The sequence below is a fragment of the Amblyomma mixtum genome, chromosome 7 (genome assembly GCF_055824585.1).
Source record: "Amblyomma mixtum isolate Tamu chromosome 7, ASM5582458v1, whole genome shotgun sequence".
NCBI lineage: Eukaryota > Metazoa > Arthropoda > Arachnida > Ixodida > Ixodidae > Amblyomma > Amblyomma mixtum.
In genome coordinates, this window is record NC_143018.1 from 82,294,796 (window position 1) to 82,317,759 (window position 22,964).

The 22,964-nt window shown below is 48.2% G+C and overlaps 1 protein-coding gene and 1 non-coding gene across 2 annotated transcripts in view; both read left to right on the forward strand.

Moving 5' to 3' along the window:
• Window positions 1-22,964, forward strand: part of mfr (ferlin family C2 domain-containing myoferlin misfire) — a 320,505-nt gene that overhangs the window by 217,690 nt on the left and 79,851 nt on the right. The gene's annotated exons all lie outside the window — the stretch shown is intronic.
• LOC149336633 (U6 spliceosomal RNA) lies at window positions 662-766 on the forward strand. The gene has a single exon (XR_016284692.1). It is a non-coding gene; the product is annotated as a U6 spliceosomal RNA (small nuclear RNA).

Consider the following 22,964-nt stretch of genomic DNA (forward strand, 5'->3'; position numbering starts at 1 on the left):
GTAGCCTGTATTCAAATCTGGAAGGAAAACGCATCTTATGAGATGTGTGTTGTAATGTGAGTGAATAAAGCAAATTTTTAATGGCGTTTGCACTATTTTTCCACACGCAGCTATCGCACTGGATGATAAATGCTCAAAAAAAAAAAACTTCATGGGAGTAGAAACAGTTCAAATATGAAGCGCAATTCTACGATGTAGAGTCGATAGAACCCACCTGTGCCCCTTTTCTCAATCCACATTTACGAGAGAGCGAAATAAAAAAAAACTTTGAAAAACTTGCATAATAATGCCACCTCAACGATTCTATTTGAGTTAAGGCAGAAACCTGAGCAAGTTGTTTCAGCTGTCTTCATCTCCAAGCCGCTCGAACCATGAAAAACCTTATGTTGAATGCCTAGCGGTGTGCTGTACGGACGCGCCACTTTCGTGTTGAAAATCCCATGTCGAGGAAAGGAGCCGTTGTTTAAATAACAGACGATACGAAGTCGACAAATCGCTAGAAAACATACGGGAAGCAATTTGTCACATATTTTTGGCGGGCTAATTGGTGAATGCTTGCTAGATGATGCAGTTAGGAAGGAAGGGAAAACTTTATTTACACTAATGGTTTTTCCTGCGGTTTGGGGGCATCTTCAGAGACGTCTTGGTTCTACCCCCAGGAGCCTTCTCCAAAGTACGTATACTAAAATTGGAACGATACAGAGAAGATTAGCATGGCCCCTGCGCAATGATGATGCAGTTAGTGAAATAATATAGCCCAACATGCCGGGCCTGCCCTTGTTAATATACCCTTCGTAACAACCGTGAGCTCGGAACATACTGAAGTTAGCGAGAAATGAAAATATTCAAAGCGTAAAAATTTAGTCAGCGAGGTTCCGATAGCGCAAGCATGTCGGTTAACCACATTCTCGAAAGTCAAATAACTTATTTGATTGCAAGACTTGCTATCCAACGCATTGAGCATGAGCGTAAATTGGTGTCATGTAGCACTTCAACGTTTGGTTGTTCTTTATCTTTTTTCTTGCTTTTCTTGGTTTTCTTTTTTCTGTGTGTATTCGTTTCGAGCTCAATAAAACAATCAGCGTCAGTGAGCGCTCTGTGCAATCCACTTCATTTCTCGTACCTCGTGTCGCTCTGTGATTTCGAAGACTTGTAATCATTTATGAAATAATCGCTGAAGGTCTTTTTGAGGATAAAGAGAAGAAATGACGAAAGATGCATAAAAAATCCGCAAGTAATCCCGCACTTCCATTACGCCAGCTCAGATCAGCCGTTGACGTCCCTAATTCTCCTGCATATTACGAGACTTGCGTAACTCGACATAAAGCCATGACGTTTCAAATGCTTGCGCCTAATTCCGACGCTGTGACAGTGACTTGAGCCTGAGACACGAAGCGTCCGCTGCCGGCACTAATTTATTAACGGCACGATAACGTCATTGTGCACGAGTTTTGCAATTCGTCGGGAACTTTTCGCTTTCACGGGCAAGAAAAGAGAAAATTGGAGACTACCAAAATTCCCGGGAAATTTACCGAAGGAGAGCAAAAGTTCGTGCATCATAGTAGGCTGCGCGTTGAGGAGGTTTTTTTTATTTCTTTATTTTTGTCCTTGCATGCCGACCTGATTGGAAGGTGGCAGTATAGGGCCGTCACTGAAAGAACGAAAAAACAAAGAAAGATATACAAAACAAAAAAAGGGGAAGATGTTGGTGAAAGGCTGACGGTAGACGAATTTGCTTAAATAATGAGAGAAGCCAAGGAAGGAAGATGTTTTCTATAAAAAAAATAAAAGAAAGGGAGGAAGAAAAGTAAGGGAGATAGAATGAACGGTTGAAGGAAAAAAGGATAAAAGGGACACAAAGTAGGAAGGAATGAAATAGAGAAGGAGAGAAGGAAAAACAGGAGGAACCAAAGAAAGCCAGGAAGACAGAAAAGCAGAAAATAAAGGAAGAAAAAAAAAGAAAGAAGATAAGGCAGGAATGATGAAAAGATTAAAGAAAAGAGGGAATAAAGAAAAGGAAGGGAAGAATGAGAGAGAGAAAAAAAGAAACATACGAGAAAAAGCAAGGGAGGAATGAACGAAATAAATAAAAAAGGAAGCAAGAAAGAAGGAAGATAGGAAGGAGGAAGAAAAAAAAGGAAGGCAGAAAGAAAGAAAGGAAGAGAAAAAGAAATACAGGAGGAAAGAAAGGAAGAAAGGAAGAAAGAAAGAAAAAAGAAAGAGAGAGAGAAAGAAAGAAAGAAAGAAGGAAAGGAAGAAAGGAAGAAAGAGAGACAGTGAGAAATAAAGAGAGAGAGAGAAGGAACGGAAGAACAGCAGAAGGAGACAGAAGAAGAGAAAGAAAAGAGGAAAGGAAGAGAAAAAGAAAGAAAGCAGGAAATAAACTAAGAAAGAAAAAATTCAGGGGCACTTGTTGACCTAAATTGCGGTCAGGCAAAATCCTTTAGCGCGGTGTTGCTGCTTGTGTCAGTGATGTGTGGTTAAGATGTTAATTAAGTACATAATTGTTTGTGAGTATCACATGCTGGTGGTGGTGGTGAAAACTTTTATATTGTAAAAAAGAGTTTGGGAGCCACAGAGTGGCCCCGCTACATGGTCGGCGTCCCTAGTCCGGGACACCGCACGACGAGGCCCCGTCTCTCGCCCGTTTCACCAGAGCCCTTTGGGACTCAAGCGAGGAGCAGTTGAGGAGGGCAGTCTCCCATGCCTCTCTGGAAGGGGTAGGGGAAGGGGGGAGGTGGGGATTTTGAGTACATGCCCACACCATGTGGAAGATATCACAGGTCTCCCCACAGTGTGGGCATCGCCCATCCGTGTTAGGATCGTAATGTTTTATTATTGCAGGACAGAGTAGAGTACCTGTCTGCAGGCGCCTTAAAGTTCGCTCCTCCGTCTTACTATGCCCTTTTGCAGGGGCCGGGAAAAGGCGGTGGTTGTCGCTATAATGTGTTAATATTTCCCTGAATCGCAGCAGCGGCTGGTTAGTCTCCGAGCCAGAAGAGCTGGGATGAGGAGCCCGGTGAGTAAGCGCTCGGGCAGCCGCGTCAGCGGCCTCATTACCTCGTAAGCCCTGGTGGCCAGGAGCCCAAATGATTCGTTTGGGTGTTGGATCAGTGGCAGTCCGTCGTAGAATACAAGCAGCTAAGGGGGAGATCTCCCCTGCCAAGTAATGTTTACATGCTTTTCGGGAGTCCGTGATGATTATTCTCGAATTGGCGTGGGCGGCAGCAAGCGCTATCGCTACTTCCTCGGCCCGCATTGAATTCGGGGCTCGAAAGGAGAGTCCATCAACGTGCATTTCCTGGTGAACGACAGCGGCCGAGTAAAATCCCGTGGGCGATGGCCCTGCTACGTCTACATAATATACACCGGGTCGGGAGCCGTGTTGTCTCTCAAGAGCCCGAGCCCGCGCTTGTCGTCTGTTTTCATGCATGTCGGTGTCCATGTTACGGGGGAGCGGGGAGACCCAGAGCATATGGCGCCATAGTACTGGGATACGCTCCGCCTCCTCTGGAGTGCAGCCGTGTTGGATGTGTAAGCGGTTTAGCAGGCGGCGCCCAGGAGCCGTCTGCGTGAGCCGCGTGTATTGGTTCACGAGGTGGGCCTCCCGCAGCTCCTGGTAGGAGTTTAGCACCCCCAATGCCTTGAGTTTGGCATTAGAGGTAGCCACCGGGAGATCCAGGGCTCGCTTAGTTGCCTTGCGGATGATGGCGTCTATTCGCGCCTCGTCTTGCTTAGTAGTGCGGAGATATGGCACGGCGTAGAGGATCCGGCTAGTCACGAAGGCATAGACGAGCCGAAGCGCGTCCCTGCCCCGCAGACCACCCCGCTTGTTGGAAACGCGGCGGATCATGCGCCCTACCTGTTCGCCTACTCTCTTGAGTTTCGCAATAGTGGAGTCCGGTCTGATTCTCTGGTGAATGAAAAGGCCCAGAATACGGAGCTCCTCCACCTCTCTAATAGGCCCTCCTGACAGAGAGATGTGTATTGCTGTCCTATCCTTTGGGTTCGCTCTGACATGCAGAAGCTCTGATTTCGCTGGAGCACATTGGAGCCCACAGTCATTAGCATACGCATCGACTATGGAAGCAGCCTGCTGAAGGCGGTCCTCCATGTCTCCAAGGCTCCCCTGAGTGGTCCAAATTGTAATATCATCTGCATATAACGCGTGTTGAATGCCTTCCACCCGGGCCAATTGGCTTGGGAGGCGCATCATAGCAATGTTGAACAGGAGCGGTGATAACACTGCTCCCTGAGGGGTACCCCGTGTTCCCATCATGTAAGGGCCGTATTCCTCGCCCTCAATCCGAAGAAAGGCCTGGCGATTAGACAAGAAATCTGTTACATACGCGTAGGTCCTAGCCCCACAATCGGTAGAACTCAAGTTGGCCAGGATGCTTCCGTGTTTCACATTGTCGAAAGCCCCTTTCAGATCAAGGGCGAGGATGGCTTTGTCATTGTGTTGCATAGTTGTGGGTCGTATTACATCCCTGTGCAGCTGGAGAAGGACATCCTGTGCAGACATGTGAGGGCGAAACCCGAACATGGTGACTGCAAAGAAGCCCTTACTCTCCAGGTATGGAGAGAGGCGATCCCGTACCATCGTCTCCATAAGCTTGCCCGCACATGAGGTCAGTGATATGGGCCTCAGGTTGTCCGTATTCACGGCCTTACCTGTTTTAGGGATAAACGTCACAAGTGACGTTTTCCACTCGGGAGGGAGTGGACGCCCGTCCCAGATCTGGTTGATGTATTCTAATAAATGAAGGTAGGCTGAGTCCGGTAGGTTCGCCAACAGGTTCACTGTTATGTGGTCCCGTCCCGGAGCCGTACCCCGGCGCATTTTTGCTAAGGCCGCCTTAAGGTCGTGCAACTCAAAAGGGGCATCGAGTGTTTCATTAGGCCTGCCAGAGTACATGTACTGTTGCCCAGGCGGGTCCTCCATACGACAGAGATATCTGTCGCACAGAGTGTCCGCAAGTTGCGCCGTCGTACCTTGATACCCTTGCAGAGCCCGCCGGAGCTGCTTTTGCGTCTCCCCTCTCGTTTGGGAGGGGTCGATTAGACTGCGAAAGAGACGCCACGTCCCCTTCGAGCTCATCTGATGAGCTGCGGCGTCGCAGCGTGCTATCCAATTTGAATCTGAGAGCTCGGCAGCATACGCTGCAGCCTGCTCTGTGAGTTTGGCTATGCGGTCGCGTAATTTGCGATTAGTTTTCTGCTTTTTCCACCGTTTAGTTAAGCTCCGGCGCGCCTCCCACAAATGCAGGAGGTGGGTGTCCACTGCGGGGATCTCTTCGGTGGTTTGTAGTGTTGTGACGTGTTGTTTCTGAATGTTGTATATGTGGTTAGCCCATTCCGCGTAGCCGCCGGAAAATAGTACGGGAGGGATAGTGTGATTCCGGAATTTGTGCCAATCGGTCAGCTTGGCCTGACCCCATTTTTTGCGCGCTGCCTTTGCCTCGAGTGTAATCCGGAGAAGGAGGTGATCGCTGCCTAGAGAATCTCCCAAGTTCTCCCATGCAGCCGCTCTAGCATTTTTAACGAGAGAAAGGTCTGGACACGTGTCGCGGGTTACCGAATTCCCCACTCGAGTGGGATACGCCGGGTCCGTGAGCAACGTGAGGCTGAGGGTGGAGATGAGCTCCGCCAGCTTACGTCCTCTTGCCTGTTCGAAGTGGTAGCCCCAATGAAGGCTGGGAGCATTGAAGTCTCCAACGATCACTAGAGGCTCTTTGGCTGCCAATTTTATCGCGCGAAGGAAGATTTCATTGAAAGTTACGCGCGGCTTACGCGGAGGGCAGTATATGTTGAGGATATTTATTGACGGGTCGCGGCGTCTGAGAGGCAATACTCGGACCATTGTATATTCTTGCTCGGTACTCAAGTCTAAGTCGACCTGAACCACGGTGTAAGCCTTATTCACCAGGATGCACGTAGAGGGGCCCCCCTGAAAGGTGCTGTAGCCTGATAATTTAGCGTCTATGCCGGGCTCCTGTAGGGCAATGAGCGCCGGCATGTCACCTAGGGACTGCAGGTAAAGCTGGAGGTGTGACCGCTTTTTCCAAGATCTGAAACCCCTGCAGTTCCATTGGATGATCTGGAATTTTTCAAAGTTTTTAGAATTCCTATTACATCTGCTAGCCATCTTGTCGTATTTATTTAAGGGTGATCGGAATAGCTCTGGCCGGAAGCCGGCGCAACCCCAGTGAGGGGCCGCACCGACCCACCAGCTGCCGAGCCTGAACCATGTTCCTCCGCTGCCTGACGGAAGGCTGTCTTACGTTTGAGGTGATGGGATTCGCAGCTTGTGGCGTTCTTAATTTGGGTGCTGACCCAGGGCTGCACGGCTTTAAGGACCGAGTCAGTGACCTGGGCCATAAGGTCGGGAAGTGCTTGCGTTAAAGCTGCCTTGAACATATCCTGGAAGGACTCGCTGACTGCTGACATGATTTGGTTCGGGAGGGCCGCCACTTGCTCCTCCAGTTGCTCGGTTTGGCGCTGCAGTGCCTCTAGGCCGGCGACGCGACCAGCTGATCCAACTACCGTGTCCCCGCTCTGCCGCGATACGCTAGTGAGGCAAGATGTTACGGATGATCCGTCATCCTCGTCGTCTGGCTCAGCTTCTTGCATTGGTTCAGATGACCCGGCCTGTTTGGCCTCTAATTCCTGAATTTTGCGCGCTAGAATTTGGTTCTGGCGCCTGAGCTCCTCTACTTGCTGCTGTAGGGCGGTTTCGGTAGGGGAGGGACGGGTAGGGGAGGGACGGGTAGTGGGCCCGGAGACTGCCCTACTCCAACTGCTCACCTGTGGTTGGACGGGTGCCAAGGGCGGGAAGTCCCTGGCGTTGAGGACCGGGGGCGCCGCCTGGGTCGCGGACTTGACAGGTTTCGATGGCCCGGTTTTGGCCTTGGTTTCCTGATCGGCTGACGCTTTCTTGGCCTTGGGCGGAGGAGCCTGCTTGGGCCCCGTCTTTGTCTTCGGTTTGGATCCTGATGGGGAGCTGGGTTTGATGGGTTTCCGGAACCGCCCGGCACAGCCAGGAGCTCCGGTAGGGTGGCCGCCTCCGCAGATTAGGCAGCTCGGAACGCAGTCATGTTCCGCCGGGCCGTCAGGAGTGGCATCGGGAACCTGGACTCCGCAGCGTTTGCAGCGCCCCGGCTGCGGTCGCGGGCACGCATCGGCCCGATGGCCCACTGTGCCACAGCGGTGGCATGCAGGCACTGTTTTCTTGTACAGGCGAACAGGGAGCCGTTCGTAGCTGTACAACACCGTCCGTGGCACCTTAGTCCCCGCGAAGGTGATCACCGCAACCGGGGTTCCCCCCAGCTTGCGCACAGACACCACATTTGGTTCCGCACAGAGTTTTCTTTTAACGGTTTCAGACGTTTCGTCAGGCGAAACACTCACGACGCCGCGACAGAACGCACCGGAGAGTTTGGGGTGTCCCCGGAACGGTAGCTCGCGTTCCCCAACCCGCAGCACAACATCCCGGAGTAGCTTCTCCGCGGCGTCGACTGATTTCAACGCACATACCAGCACGTTTTGGTCCCAAACAGGCCACACCGCAAGTCCTGCATTTGCGTCGTCCCCGAGGATGCTGCGGATTGCAGCGCCGGCTTGTCCGGGACCAAAAGTTGCTCTGAGGTCGACCGTGTTTCGCGGTTTCAGCACCACGACGATGTCGTCTTTTTCGATACGCGGCGTGTTCTGCGGCCGCCACCGGAGTTGCCTGGAGCGCTTCGAGGTTGCGTTCGAGATTGCGTTCGTAGGGCTAGCCGGCGCCTGTTGCTGGGTGGCACCAGCACCAGCGTCCCTCGATGCCGCCGCCGCGTTCTTCTTTCCGCGCCAGACGCGGACCATATCTTCAAGGTAATCGTCCTCGGTTGGTAGAGGATCCTCGCCTTGAGTAGTACCCTCGGATTGGTTTGTATCCATTGTTACGATCCGCAAGGACTGTGGGTCGTACCCGGTGACGTGATTTGGAGCCGCCGAGGCCGAGGGATCGCCGACCGGGGCCATCGCAGGCCCCGGCGCCGTTAGGCTTAGCACCCCCGCTGCGTGACGAAAGCTTCAAATGACCGAAAAGTGGTCGAAAATTGGCCCCACCTTAACAAACGTGGTGTAGACGGGTGCCGCTGAGGTTCCTGGAGACGATAATACCAGGCTTGCAGGGGAAAAAGTTGGTGTATCGCAATTGATTGCGATTTGTCACGGAGCCGACGCGGTATGCGACCGCTCCCGTCACCGACGCTAGCGCCCCCCCTCACATGCTGGAGAATCGGAGGGCGTTTGGGAGGCATCCGTCTGATTCAACGCCTTTCTGCAAACACTCTCCAGCGTCCTGGACAAGGAGAACTACATGTGTGTTGGTAGGAAGTTGCGTAGCCATTAGCACACTCGGCTCCGGAACGGAAGGATGGCGGTTCGGATCCCATCGTGCACTAAGATTTTTTTTCTGGTCTGACTAAAAAAGCTTGACACTTCTGCTGACAGCCTTCTGCCGACAACTATGAGGCATTAAAGGCTTTTGCCTTAATAACGAGTACATTCATAAAAGGCTGTGGAGTAGCTGCTGCTATCATCAGAAGAAACATACTCTTCCTTATAAAATGAACGCATGGCGATGGATTCTATATGAGGCGTCAGCTAAAGGGGGAATTTTCGAAGGTGTTAACGCATGAAAGGAAGAGGTACAGGCTAGTACTACACTCATAACAAGTCAATATAAATAACAGTGCGGTGGCCAAATTACGAACCACCAAGGTAATGCTCTCACGTGCGTGAATATATTTGTGGGTACGACCCCTGACTGGTCGATGCCAGCTTACTTTCCGCAGTTAGGGCCAATTGTTTTCAATCGATGCGTAGGAAGACGTGATTGCATAACTGTATTCTCTCCGTCCTTTTGCTAATGAGAGCTCACAACAGGAGGAATAATAATTACGAATAACGGGAGGAGCCAATACAAAGGATCTCAGAAATATGCCGTACTAATATGCAGGCAGGCACACACAAACAAATTGCAAGTAAAGCGCGAAAGCTGGAACAAAGAGGCGAGCAGACTGTCTGACGACATCCTAAATTGCGAAAGTGAAATTCCCGAGAGTCCCAGAGTGCCTAAAGGAATGCCCTTCTAGTTCCCGCGACAGCTCAGGTGTCATTTTAAATGACAGTCCTGACATTCAAGACCAGCGCTGTCTTTCCATCAAGACATTCGCGCAAAAAAAAAAACAATAAAACGCGTCGCGACCACGCTCAGCGTGTTTCTTTAACCACCTTCGTAAGCAACACGTCAGAGTCTCAAGGAAAAGAAAGCTGTCTCCCTCTTACCTTGGTTTATGCTTTTTGGGTTGAGTTAGCTTGACCATGGTGAAACTTCTTGGGTGTTCTGGTGTCAATCTGAGCACGTACTAGTAGTCAGTTTCGTTTGTCAGCCTTTTAGCTAATTCAAACAGACCTTCGCTATTGCCTAACCACTCATCACTCAGTACAAAAGAAACAATATTTGCCTGGTCGAACCGATAGTACTCTTTGACCGTTCGATACTCAGTCAAGTAAATGGCGAGAATAAAAGGAGGTGCCTGTGACATTTTTGTGGTGGTTCATGGGTAATTTATTTTTGTTCTTCAGAGCAAGTGGGTGGTATACAAGGCACGCCTTAGCGAACGGCTTTCGATTAGTTTCGAGGGGATGAGCTTTATTGAAGGACACAGAACTACCAATACCAAGCCGTTTTTGCATTTATCGCACATTGAAAAGCGCATGTCGCAGCCGGGATACCTATATTCTAACGTTAGTCGTGACTCACGGCCCGGTTTTATCACGGCAGTGCCACTGGAGAATAAACTCGGGTACGCCTACATGTGAATAAAAAGCTTGTCAGCTGCCTTCTAACGCACTCCTTTTTTTACAAGGGAGAGTGCTAGAGAACAGATGACTCTCTTTTTACTCAATTCTATTTAGAGTATAAGTCTAGTGAGAGTGCCACACACGACAAAGTGCATAGGAGACAGCCCGAATGGTCGCGGATACGATAAGCGTATTGCCATGTCTGGTTTATTTATTTATTTATTTATTTATTTATTTATTTATTTATTTATTTATTTATTTATTTATTTATTTATTTATTTATTTATTTATTTATTTATTTATTTATTTATTTATTTATTTATTTATTTATTTATTTATTTATTTAATTTACACGACCCAGTGTAGTGATGCCAGTGCAGAGGAGATAGGGTAAATCGGTAAAATAAAATAAAACGTGCTGTGCTAACGCTCAAAAGCTGGGCAGTAAAAGAAAGAAAACAGAAACGACGACATATTATGGGCTGCTTTCGTTTCCTAAATTGCGGAAAGCTCGTTAAAGCAAATTGTTCACGACACACTCCGTCTTATTTCCAAAAGGCGAACTGAATTGATCTTCGAACTGTCACAAAGATGTGTAATTGGTTCGAGGTAATGATAGAATTCTTTACCTAAAATTGTTCTAGGAAATTTTTTACGTCATGGGCGATTTGATACGCAGGATTTTCTAAATTTGAGGCGAAATGCTGTAGCTTCCACAGTTAATAAATACGCAACCACAATGGAGCCAGGCAGATGATAGGGCAGGATGACAAAGTGAACATCATTATTGCGAAGGAGACTAGCACATTTGGTGCCGACCCGCACTAGAGTTTCTAGGCAATTCTATATATAGTCGGCTGCAGTCTTCCTATTTGTGACATTCAACTGCTCTGGTCTGCCTGGTATAGAGTACCGAGCGTGACCTATTACTCAAAGCCGAGTAGGTGAAGCCATGAACCATTTGTCCACCGTCAGTGTTCACTCGTGCAGCAAATCAATCGCGTTACACATTTAGATATCTTCGCAACCTAAGTGCGCGACGGCTGGCGTCTGGGAATGCAGCCCATTCTCTGTTAACTGTGCCCGTGACCAAATAAGCAATTAAGGGGACGCTATACGAAGTGGGCAGCGCGCTGCGAGACAAAAAAAAACAAAGGCAACTTCAGATTCACCAGGGAAACACTGGATACTAAAGCACCAGAAATGCATTCGATTCCCATTGCGCTCGTCACTGGTGACAAATTACCGCGCGCTTCCTCTGCTTTGCGTCATCCAACGCCAGTTTATCTAGAAGGTCATGCATTTTGCCTAGTGAATGTCCTTCTTATTCGCTAGGACGTTTTGGCGCGCTAATTGGTTAAGCATCCTCAATCGAACAGCGCGAGGATAGACGCACACAGCGAAGTGTTCCATCTGTTTCCTCATCTCTTGTGCTTGTCTGTGTTCACGAAGCTCTATCCAGGCTTATTCGTCTCCCACTTCGTCCTCTTCCCTATCCTGCTCTTCTTCACAGCTGACCTGGTTAACAGAGGCAAACTGTGTCCTCCTACCCACGTGGTCACGTATGAAGTGCACGCTCACATTGACATGGTGGTCCTTACTGCTATCCAGATAGCTTTGACCTGGAGCGCTATTCAAGTGAGAGATTGAAATTGGATCCGCAGAAGTGTGGCTTAAAAGTCGTAGAATACATTCCTGAATGAAAAAAACAATGTTTGAATATAAATACCAAACGACGGTTGTCTGCCGGACAACTGCTTCTCATTGCACAAAACTCGAACAGGATCGCTTTATTCCCGAATAACTTTTTTTTTATACGACCTGGTGCGTCGAATTAGTTCTGATATAAAAGCACCAAGTATGCCATAAAATATGCATATCAGCCTCTTTTGTGTGCGTTATAAGGCACTATGCGGGCCTCAGCCTGTCGCGAGCCACATTATCGCCACACTCAGCCCAGGTCCGGCCCTTCAAGCTCTGCGTGAGTTTCGCACCTGGCTCGGGCAAGTTCGCTCAGGAGCTTAAAACGCAAACTGCTCATTGTGAGCACTTTACGTGAGGAGCGGCGCGATGATAGTGGCTAGGGTAAAACATGAAGGGAGAATGTGTGCCTGTAGCCTGCGCCAGAGTTTTGAGTGCTTGTTATCTGGGGAGGGGCGGGGCGGGAGACAGAGCTGGCGCGAGGCTCCGTGACGCAGGGTGTCTTTTGGTTGGTCCGATGGCGTGTGCTTGCTGATAACCAAAACAGCCCTCTGCTCTTTACTTTAGTAGGCGAACGCACTCGTCAAATGAGCTGTCTGACCGGTATTGCAATATTCCGTTAGGAACGCCGAAGTAGTAGAGCCTGCTAATGGATTTTGTGCTTCAGAAACTGTGAGAGCGACTTTCACTGCTCTTCTTCAACCACTAGCTGGCAAATGACACTTAAGTGCTTTTCTTTTATCGTACTACTCGACGAGCGTGAGCGCACGGAGTTCATTGGACATTCCACTGCGTGAGTGAAGGTAAACTCTGCCTACAAATAAAATTGCGAAGTTTCTATTTCACGTAAACTAAGAACCTCCTGAAAAGTAATGAGCATAGGGATTCTTTCAAATCCGCGACGCTTCAGGTTGAAGGCGAAAGGAAACACAAGCACACCATTGTTTGTGCTTTTCTGACGTGAGAAAACTGTAGCTATAGAGGACACGGAAAAATAGTTAAATAGAAGCAGATTAACGTTTTTTTCAGCGTCGTGGCCCTGTTTCATCCTAGTCCCGGTTAGGACGTCCCAAGTGTACTACGCCATACAATACTGAGTCAAAAGCCGGACAGAGACTCTTTATGTACGGTCCCGAGTGAGCCCCGGTCCCGCATCTCAAGCCCGAACTCTGCCCAACCAAGCCCCGTGAAACAGTGCATTTTCCGGCCCGGTCTGGGCTTTCGGGCTGGCCCGATCCCGTGGATGACTATTCTACACTGTAGACCACCCAGCACGCATCTTTCCTACCTACCCGTTGTTGATGCCCGAAAGCTCTGCTCTGCCAGCTACACGTATTTGTTTTTTTTTTATTTTTTTACTTTGTCTTTAGAGCGCGAAGCGACGACGTCGGCTTGCTGAAAGCCCACCATGCGCTGATTTGTGCGTACTGTACTCAGTATACGAAATTTGTCGAGAAGGTGGAACGGAAACTCCATCTTTGAAGAGCCTTTCTTGGCGTAGCATCACCGCACCTGCGCCTACCCCAGCAATATACGCTATTTCACACGGTTATCGAGCAGTCCTTGTATTGTTTTTTCGCCAATGCAGGGCCTAGCCAGTGCGCTCGCCTAAAGCGTGCCTCGAATCAGTACTTCTCGCCCAGGTGGCAAGCCAATGAGCGCGCGAGTTGAAAGAAGAAAAAAAAAAGAATGGGTAAGCCGTGCATTACCCGTGTTGATGGGGCACGTTCGGCCAGTTCTCCCAACACGTCTGCGGGCCTTTTTGCGTGGGCCCTACCCTGCCTCCTTTCTCACCAGTGCAGCGTTGCTCGTTCAGTTAACAAGCAAGACGAGGCGACGGGGTTGTCGGTATGAAAGCCAGGGGGAGCCGCTCCGCTGGGATGCATTCGCTAACTAAGTTAGTTAGGCAATCGTGGCTGCCTGCAGGGATGCGGCGCTAACTCCCCGAGAGGCGCAGAGCCCAGCAGTACAACGCTGCCGGTGAGAGAAAAAAGCTGGCATGTTTCCTAACCGGGCCACGCGGCCAGTGAGGAATAGCAAAAAAAGTCGGGGTGAATGCATTTGCATAAGGGCGAGAATGTGCGAAGGAATCTAGCAGGCCGCACTCTGTAAGGATTCCTTATACGGATTCATTATTTTCTAACCGCTGCAGTCGGTCGGTCGGTCGTGGTCGGTCGGTCGGTCGGTCGGTCGGTCGATCGGTCGGTCGGTCGGTCGGTCGGTCGGTCGGTCGGTCGGTCGGTCGGTCGGTCGGTCGGTCGGTCGGTCGGTCGGTCGGTCGGTCGGTCGGTCGGTCGGTCGGTCGGTCGGTCGGTCGGTCGGTCGGTCGGTCGGTCGGTCGGTCGTGGTCGGTCGGTCGGTCGTGGTCGGTCGGTCGGTCGGTCGGTCGGTCGGTCGGTCGGTGAAGCCAGCAAACAATCACCACGTAAGCGACCAATATGTCGGTAAATAAATAAATCAATCAACATTCTATCAATACTTCTTCCTTGGATGGTGCTGTAAGGAAAAATTTGCAGAAGGAGGTATCAAATTCAGCGACTGCATCAAGACGTTCTCGCTTCTGATATAATACACTGGTTTTGAAGGCAATTTTTATAGCAGGCAATGTAGCTTCCCCGCTCCAGTATGAGAAAAAGGACTTACGAATGTAAGAGACGGGCAAAGAGAGCAATAGGAAAGTGAATGAACAGAAATGAAACCGAGTATGCGCCGTATCTCTTTGGGCAATCTCTCAGTACTCCACGCTACGCCTCACTAACTAGAGCGCAAGGCTGCTGAGCCCAAAGAAGCGGATTTCATCCCGGCCGCGGTGGCAGGTTCTCCACGGCGGCGAAATGCTACATATCTAATGCGGTACTGTGTAAACGCGTGTTAACCCTTTAATGCCGAGTGTTGGTCAGGAACATGAGGATAAATATTTTTTTTCTCTCGTACGCACCATGCACAGAACCGTCTTCTCGGGCTTCACGCAATATTTACTGTCATTGGACGGTACGCATGACCATGAAGGCGCCCTAAACGCTTGAAAACACCTCTCAGATGGCACAGGTTAGCCAGGACTTGCGAGCTCTAAAACATCCGGCGTGTCCAATTTATACATAGCATGCACTTGGGACATTACCCTCGAACCCTACCCTCCACTCCTCCTCTTGGAGTTCAATGTACCGCTCCGAGGACCTTGGCTTGATGAGGCTAGTCAAACTTTCGATTTAACTTTGAGTTTCATATGTTGCCATTTTGGAAAAGTCAAAAGTAAAAGGTTTAAAGAGAAAGAAGAGGAACTCCTCAGGAGAAAATTCTCAGTGTGCAGTGGAATTTATTCTTTTCGCGTCTTCATATTTGTTTCCTTACGCACTGCAAAGTATTGCGTAGGTTTCTACTCCTTGAAAAAGGTGGGAGCAGTAGAGCTCCCACCTTCGCAAAGGTTGACCGTCGTCTGTCTAATATCGCGACCAGCGTGCAATGTGGAAAGGAGGGGGAAATGAATGGAGGAGGGAATGAAAAAATGACACAGAAGAACTGCGTTTGAAGAATATCAACCGCGAGAACGTCACAATATGGTCGCATAACGTTTTCAGACATGACCGTTTGTGGGGAAATCAGGGTACAAAAGCCCTCTCCCCTGCCAATAGGTCACCTTTTTCTGCCCGTGCTGCTCGTAAGAATTAGGTCTATAACAACAACAGCAACAACAACAACAAAAATAGTAATAATAATAATAATAATAATAATAATAATTTATTTTGTCACCGTCAATAGCAATACAGGCGAGACAGGCCGGTCTAAGCCTTTAGATGGCTTGTAGGACTGTGCCTATAAAAAATACACAGTGACAGAAAAGCATGAAAATGCGTACATAGACAAAGAAAAAAAACAATGAAGATGAAAAAGAGCACACTAAAAAAATTAGTAAGTACATACAAAACAAAACTGAAAGGAGCATAAAGGCGCAAAATCTGACAAAGCGAAACACATTGCAGAAAACCTAAAACTCTACCAATCATTCTAATATTAATAATATTAATAATAATAAAAGTTTTATTGCGCATAATGATACATAGTTCCAGGAGCGGGCCTGTCAATGCCAGCAGTGGCTTGAGGGACTAGGCCCGGCTAAGTCAGCAGACGAGGGTGCAATAATTCATATCGGCATACAAAAAAAAGTGACGAATGATGGGTAACAGTTAGGACGATTAATATCAACAAGTGGTGAACCGCACACACATAAACAAAGAAACCAACATCAAAACAGACAACGCGTACAGATTACAGAAATGTTAACATACATTTTACTTTACAATTAACCAAGCATGCTTTTTAATGCATTTTTTGATGTTGCCGAAAATACCTCATCTGGCAAATCATTCAAAATTTTCGGCACATAAGCACAACGCCTAGCTTCGCCGAATCTTGTTGAAGATCAGGGAACAGCAAAACGAACACTGTTACGAAGGCTTCGGGGGGCAGTGCAACATATTTTAAATTCACTAAACCAGAGATGCCGTAAAACCACAGTTTGTACAAACAGATTCCAGAAGCATGGAAGACCAAGTGCAGAAAAGATGTTAGAATTCGCGATTGTTGGAGTATTGTAGGCTATATTTCTTAATATGGTCTTTAACAAAGAATAAACACGGTTTTGCCATTAATAATAAGAATAATAATGATAATAATAATAATAATGCGAAATATATTCCGCTGCCCCTGAAGAGACTTCAGTAGTGCACCGGGATAACTAATGACGAGATTAAATCTACCTATATGTAGACTGCCTGATTACTGCTTCATTAAAAGGCAAAAGTTATGGGCGAGAGAAGCAGTTACACGCCACTTAATTCCAATAATAAACATCAGTCTCGCAGTAATAACACGTCTTGCGTTCCTTTTCTACCACTTCTCCTACTTTAACCAGTACCGCACCCCTGTTTTCTTGACGGAAATGCGGCCATCATGCATCTAATTGCACCATTCCGTAAGTACGCAATTAAATAGTTTTCCTAAACGTCCTCTCAGAGATGTTGTTTCCTTTCCATTCATTCACCGTCCAGCATTCCTAGTCTTATGTTTCTGGCTGATTTGGTACCCTGCTACCGCCCATACTGTTCGCTACAACGTATAAAAGAGCGCATATTTACCGGCTCCCTGTTTACTTGTCGCCGAGTGGGAGCGCTGGCATGTGCTAGTATTTAATCTCCTGTGAGGAGGACTAAGAGCTAACAGCGAAATGTACAACACAACAAAGAAAGAAAAAAGATGCCGCATGTTTATCCCATGCAACCAAAAAGAATAACCCGAGAAAAACAAGGATAGATTAGTCTTGGTCCTTTGCGTAAACTTCATGCATATTTGTAACAGGGGTTGCCGACAGGCCGAAGTTATTAGTTTTCTTTCTTTTAGATCGTGTACTCCATTGCAGAGTGACCCGCCGTGTTGGCTCACTGGCGTCTACGTTGGGCGGCTGTTCCAAAGGACACAGGACTGAACCAGGCCGCGGCGGCCGCACTTCCATGAAGCCAAAAAGAAAAAAAAAAATCTCTCGAGTGCTGTGCGACGTCGCCGCATATTAAAGAACTCTTGGTAGCGGAAACTAATCCGAGATCAATAGCTATAGCGTCTCACGTAGTCCACATGTCGCTTGTCCACATGTCCACATGGCGCTCGGCTGCTGACCCGAAAGACACGGGTTCGATCCCGGCCGCGGCGGTTGAATTTCTTTGGAGGAGAAATTCGAGGCCCGTGTACTGTGCGATGTCAGTGCACGTTAAAGAACCCCAGGTGGTCGAAACTTCCGGAGCCCTCCACTACGGCGTCTCTCATAGCCTCAGTCGCTTTGGGACGTTATACCCCATAAACCAACCAACCAACCAGCCTGTCGTTGTCGTTTGCATGATTAAATGCAATCAGTTATTGTAAAATTCAGTCCGTGTAGTTACAGCGGTTATTTAAATCACAAACAAAGCAGGTCGATTTGCTAGTCTATTTCGTTTCCTAGAATTAACTCAGTTTGCTCCAGGTACGACAGTTTTGTCGACTACAAATGTTCAAGTCAATCCGCGCAGTAACGTACGTGCGACAGTGGCGATAAGCTCTAAACACCCTTAAAAAGGAATGTAAAAACGGAGGGAGTATCTAGTTTAAAAGTTGCGCAACACCGTTGGCAGAAGAAATGCCATGCACAGCAGCTGCGTCTCATCAGCTATGATTTTCGCACCTATTGTACCGTCTTCAATGCGTAATTGGGCAGTCGGAGTTGTAAATTTGAAGGCCCATACCTTAGAGTACGAGTGGGCTACTATAGTTCTAGCGAATGGAGTACTCCAGATAAAAAGCCGTCTTTCATTTTCCGACCATACCCAGCAATTGGACGAAAACATATGGCACCGAAAAAAAGTTGGTGACCGCAATATTTTCATATATTGCAAGATTTCGCTATAACAGTCGATGTGTCCGCATATCACACGCCGGCAGGCTGGAATTTTTTTGCGATTAGTGTTTTCCCTATAGTCAAAAACATTTCACATTGCTTTCTATGGCAGCCTTAACTGATCGATCTGAGCGATAGAAAAATTTTAAGAGAAAGGTTTGGCTATGCATTGGACAAATTGACCATTACCTTCAATAATTTTATAACATTGCCTCACAATATTTCAATATTCAAATTTTTTTCGAAGAATGCTTTACGTGATATATAAACATTTCCGCTTACTGCGCTGCGAAAAAACAACAAAAATTGTTTTCGGTTGCTTTTGGCTGCCTTCGTATGTATTTCATAGAGTTCCTTATTTCCCTAACCTTGTTGGCTCAAAAATTGACTTTAGTTACTTATATTGAAGACTACAGTAGTGGTCTCACTTCGTGTTCGCCTGATCGCAGAACTTAGAGTACGCTCCACTGTTAAAGGAAACATGCAATCGTGTGGCCTACGTGTCTCGCGAAGCGCTGCGGCTCAGTGCCGGTGAGAATAGGAGGCACCAGGCACACGCGCGGAAAGAGCAGCCGGGCGTGCTTACCGCGCATGCGCATTGTGCCGTCAATTCTCGCCGACTACCAAGGCAGCACTTCGCTAAGCGCTGCGGCCACGCGATCGCATGTTCCCTTTAAGAGTGGACAGTACTGTACGTGCAAAGACGGCTTTCGTGTACTGCTGATCGTCTTTCTTTTAAAAAGTTTCCGAAAGCTTAACTCTGAACGCCTTGTACACTACTTTCGCTTTTGTAATTGATATTTTAGTGCCGTAGAACTTGTAGTGGCCATTCCCCGCATTTAGCCGTTGTGAGCTTGTCTGAAGCCGGTTTTGTGGAAGGCTTCGCACCTGCCCACAAAGGGGATGGGCAGCTTTCTCATCGTCTCAGGCGTGACAGAGTAACCTGGATCGCAACCCAACCCAGGCAACCAGAGTCCCACCAATGTCAGCACCTGCCATGGAAGGGCAGTGAAGTATCGCTTGACCACTGCGCCACTGAGCCAGGAATGCTATCAAGACTCCTAGGGATCTATGAATGAAGAGAATGACCAATTCCGCATATATGGGCATCAATTTATTATCGCTATACGAACAGCTGGTATCCATGAACACTGGGTCTGAACACCGGAACCGAACTCAAAACCGAACTGCTAATGCACCAAATCCGCACTTGGCTTAACTACCCAAATCGGCCATCATTTTCTATGCTCACAACCAGTGCCTTCTCGAATGACTCTGATACAGGGAAGTACAATAAATGATGTAAAGGTGGGGCCTTTTCTTCGTACAATAATCAGAAAAGGTCAAAATTGGCGCGCCGAGTAGCTGCAAGAAACTGAAGTAATGTTATTCCGGCCCCTCAGAAAAAAATAATAACAAACAAAGAAAACGCTTCAAAGCTAACACAGGGGTGACCTGCCCCTATCAATCTACCACGGGCGTGTGGACGCTTCCCAAGCACGTAAACAGAGCCTGGAGCATAAACTTTTCTCTTTTGGGGCCTGTGGAAAGGGAAAGGGAGCGGGGGGGGGGGGGGGGGGGGGGCTGTAGAACTAACACTGCACCCAGCAGCCATCACGTCGCCGGCACCCACGGGAACACGGAGCAGTCGCCTACGACGGGGCAGATGTTTTGGAATATAGCGAAGAAAAAGAAGCGGAAGTCCTGTACCACTTACGCAAACACGGAACGCACGGTAGAGTCTTGGCGCGCACCATGTGTCGTTTGCTGCTTTTTTGTTATTTGTTTCTTCTAACGGTGTTTTTTTTAACTCGGGCTTCCTAGCATGAATATTCCGAACAAAGTTTGTTCTCGGGCAGTAAAAACAGCGCGACAGGATACATACGTTTAACTGTGCGCGTGTAACTACGATTGAAATTCAACGATGCATGGCAGCGGAGACGCAGGGAACATTACTTAAGCACGAATGCCTGCGGGCTGTTTGCAGTGCTAGGGCAAACGCATGTTTCTCTTCTGAGTAAAGAAAGCCCACTTTGCATGAGGTGACAACGAGGATATCGCGAACAAGAGCCCAAATTTTTAATTAAATCGTTGAGAACGTAGCCGGCTTTCCAGAAGTTTGAACGTCGAGTCCACGAGCAGTGTGGCTCGCGAAGCGCATGGAAATCGGACGCATATGCGAAAGTCACAAATAACATCAAATCTGCCGTTTTCACTTGGGCGATGCAAATTTCTCCACCTAAACGAGTCAAGAGTAACGTCATTGTATTGCTACCAATTTGCGATTGGCATTCTGTCCGTTCACTGCAGCGTTATAAGGACATCGTGCGTGACGTCACCGCACTACGACCAATCAACGCGCTGCGCTCCCATGAAGTCATCCTTGACGTCACTCTATTCTGGCCGCTCATTGTGCTTGACGTCACTCTATTCTGGCCGATAGTTATGCATGACGTCACGGCATTCTGACCAGTCTGAGTGAAGCGTTGCACGCGATGCGCTGCGGCCAAAAAAAAATTTAGATCGGACGCATAGCCTTAGTAGCGGCGACTGTTGAAATTGCAGATCCAGGCACGAAATGCTGGTGCATGCACTGCACAAGAGCTTACCCACCAATTCTCGATAGAAGCTCCAGCATTTTGCGAAGGCTGTCTTCTTAATCGTCGACTGCTTGCTTTCCCTCCATGTTCGCTTGGACAATGTGGATATCCTGTCCTACTACGTCCTCTACCATGCCTGCACTGTACGCTATGCGTGGCCGTGAAAACTGTGTACGTTTATAAAGACTGGTGTGACAGCTAATGCTATCCGGAGGAGCTTGGACATGAGTTGTAATCTAGGGGTGGGGCCTCTGGTAGGGCGGGCACAAAAGTGGGTAAAAGTAAACCAAAATTTGGCTTGTAAGCTCGGCATTGCAGACTTGCATTAGGATATAGAGCTATTAGGACTAGAGCGCGATAACAAAAAATAAGAATATGGTAGAGCGCATTTGGCAGGTAATCTCAGATCATAGTATCCTTCAAGATAAAGGTATACCAAGTGTTTCAGGGAAGCCCACCAGTAGTATTTATAAATGCTGTTTTTTTTTATATAGAGAGATGCTTTTAGCGGCATAATGATGCCAGTGTTGGCAGACGTTCGAAAATTGGGGAATCATGCTAACTTCTAACTTTGTTAACTAAATTATATAAATATTAGAGATAGGAGCTTGAATGTAATCAGAGATTTGTAGACTGCCGTTAGTAGTAGGCATATCATTTTTACAATTTCCAAAAAACGGTTACCCTCGTCGCTGTGGCTCAACAAGTTTGGGCCATTTCTCCTGCCCATAGAAAAGAGCGCTCCTGCGGGAACAGAAAATGTCGGCCATCAAATCGCGTTACAACGCGCCGCGTGTGTCACGTGACGGTCGCTGCCCCGCCCACACTGCGGTGCTCCCCGCTCCTCTCCACTTTGCTTCTGCAGCTCAGGCGAGGCTGAGAATATCACGTGGTACGTGTGTCACTCCGTGACGCGTTTGGCGGACATCGCTTTTGGCGTTTGACGGACATCGCGATTGCTACTTTTAAAATACAGTGAACTTGAGTAAATTGAGTTTTGCATTTAAATGAGTGATCGTATGCAGGCTCCAAAGAAACTGTGCATGCCGGTTCGCTATCTATTTTGAGAAGAAGCTGTTCTGGCTCAACCAATGGGCCCAGGGAAAAGCTCGTGAGCTACTAGATAATTTTCAGGAGGGATCCGGCATTCCTGTTTGGTAGTAATGCAGAACCACCTTCTATTTTTTTCATTTCAACCTACCCTGCGCCCACATGGCTTCATCGTTCACTGAAAGAAGAATAGTATTTCTGCACAATTTTTTATAGGATCCAACCGGCTAAGTCGCTACGCTTATACTCTCCGTTCATTGCCCCAATATCACGTCCGTTGCCTGGTAGCTGTTTCCTCCATGTTGTATTCTGGACGGCCGGTAGTCATCTGCCGTTTTTCAGTTTCCTCTTGATCCGACATAAGCACTGTTCGCAGTTTCATCTTACAACCTGCTCGTTATGTGCACAGTTTCGTTATTGCTGGATTCGGAGAGAAACCCTTCTTGTGGGCCCGAGCTGTTGTTCTTTCTGGGGCCAAAAACGACAGCAGCAACAGCAACATTAACAACATACCACAGATATGAAATTAGAGGGGCTCGACACTGGAGCAATAACAAAGAAACAAAGAATCACCACCTTCCCGTTTTTTTTTCGTTTTTTTTTCATCACCATTGTGCGTACAATTGCGAAACATCTTGAAATAGCCCAAGTGTTATGCTGTTTCTTTTACCATTTGAAAAGTCCGACAACTGACTTCATCGTTCGCATTCGGGAGGTATAGAAGGCAACCCTGTTGTTCTTGCACATTGTGCTTATCGCAATCAGGAAGTTCCTGGCGGTCCGCACGAGTACCAGGAAACCGCTTCTCCATCACGGCGGCCCACAGATTGTTTGTTCGCGTGCCACAAAACTGGGCACGTTTCCCTACTGCGGTGTCTGCCAGCACAGGCAGCTGCAGGGTATGCATTTGCCGATTGCTGTTATTGACCACTTCCTTCCTGTGCCTGGATGCAGCCGCGATGACGTGCGCGGCGAGCCAGGGCGCAGCGCAAATGAATCCCACCAGCCCCGTGCTACAACACCTGCGCAGCGCTATGGAATCTGAGAGCAGGCGTGCTAGCTAATCAACGGCTGAATTTGGGAAACTAGTAGCGCGTAAGAAAGGCTTACGGTTGGACAGCGCCTAGGTTACCTCATTTGTTTTATATCTTCACTTGCGCTTGCCGTAACAACCCCGAACAATTTCTATACAGCAGAGAACTTTCCGACGCCAGCATTACCTTACGCAGTGCTGGGAAGGTTTAGTTAGGCGAGCAGTACAAAAGCAGAAACGTTAGCACAACAGAAGTGGGGGCAGGGGGCTCTTTTTGTGTCGTTAAGAGCAGAGTGGTTTGCAG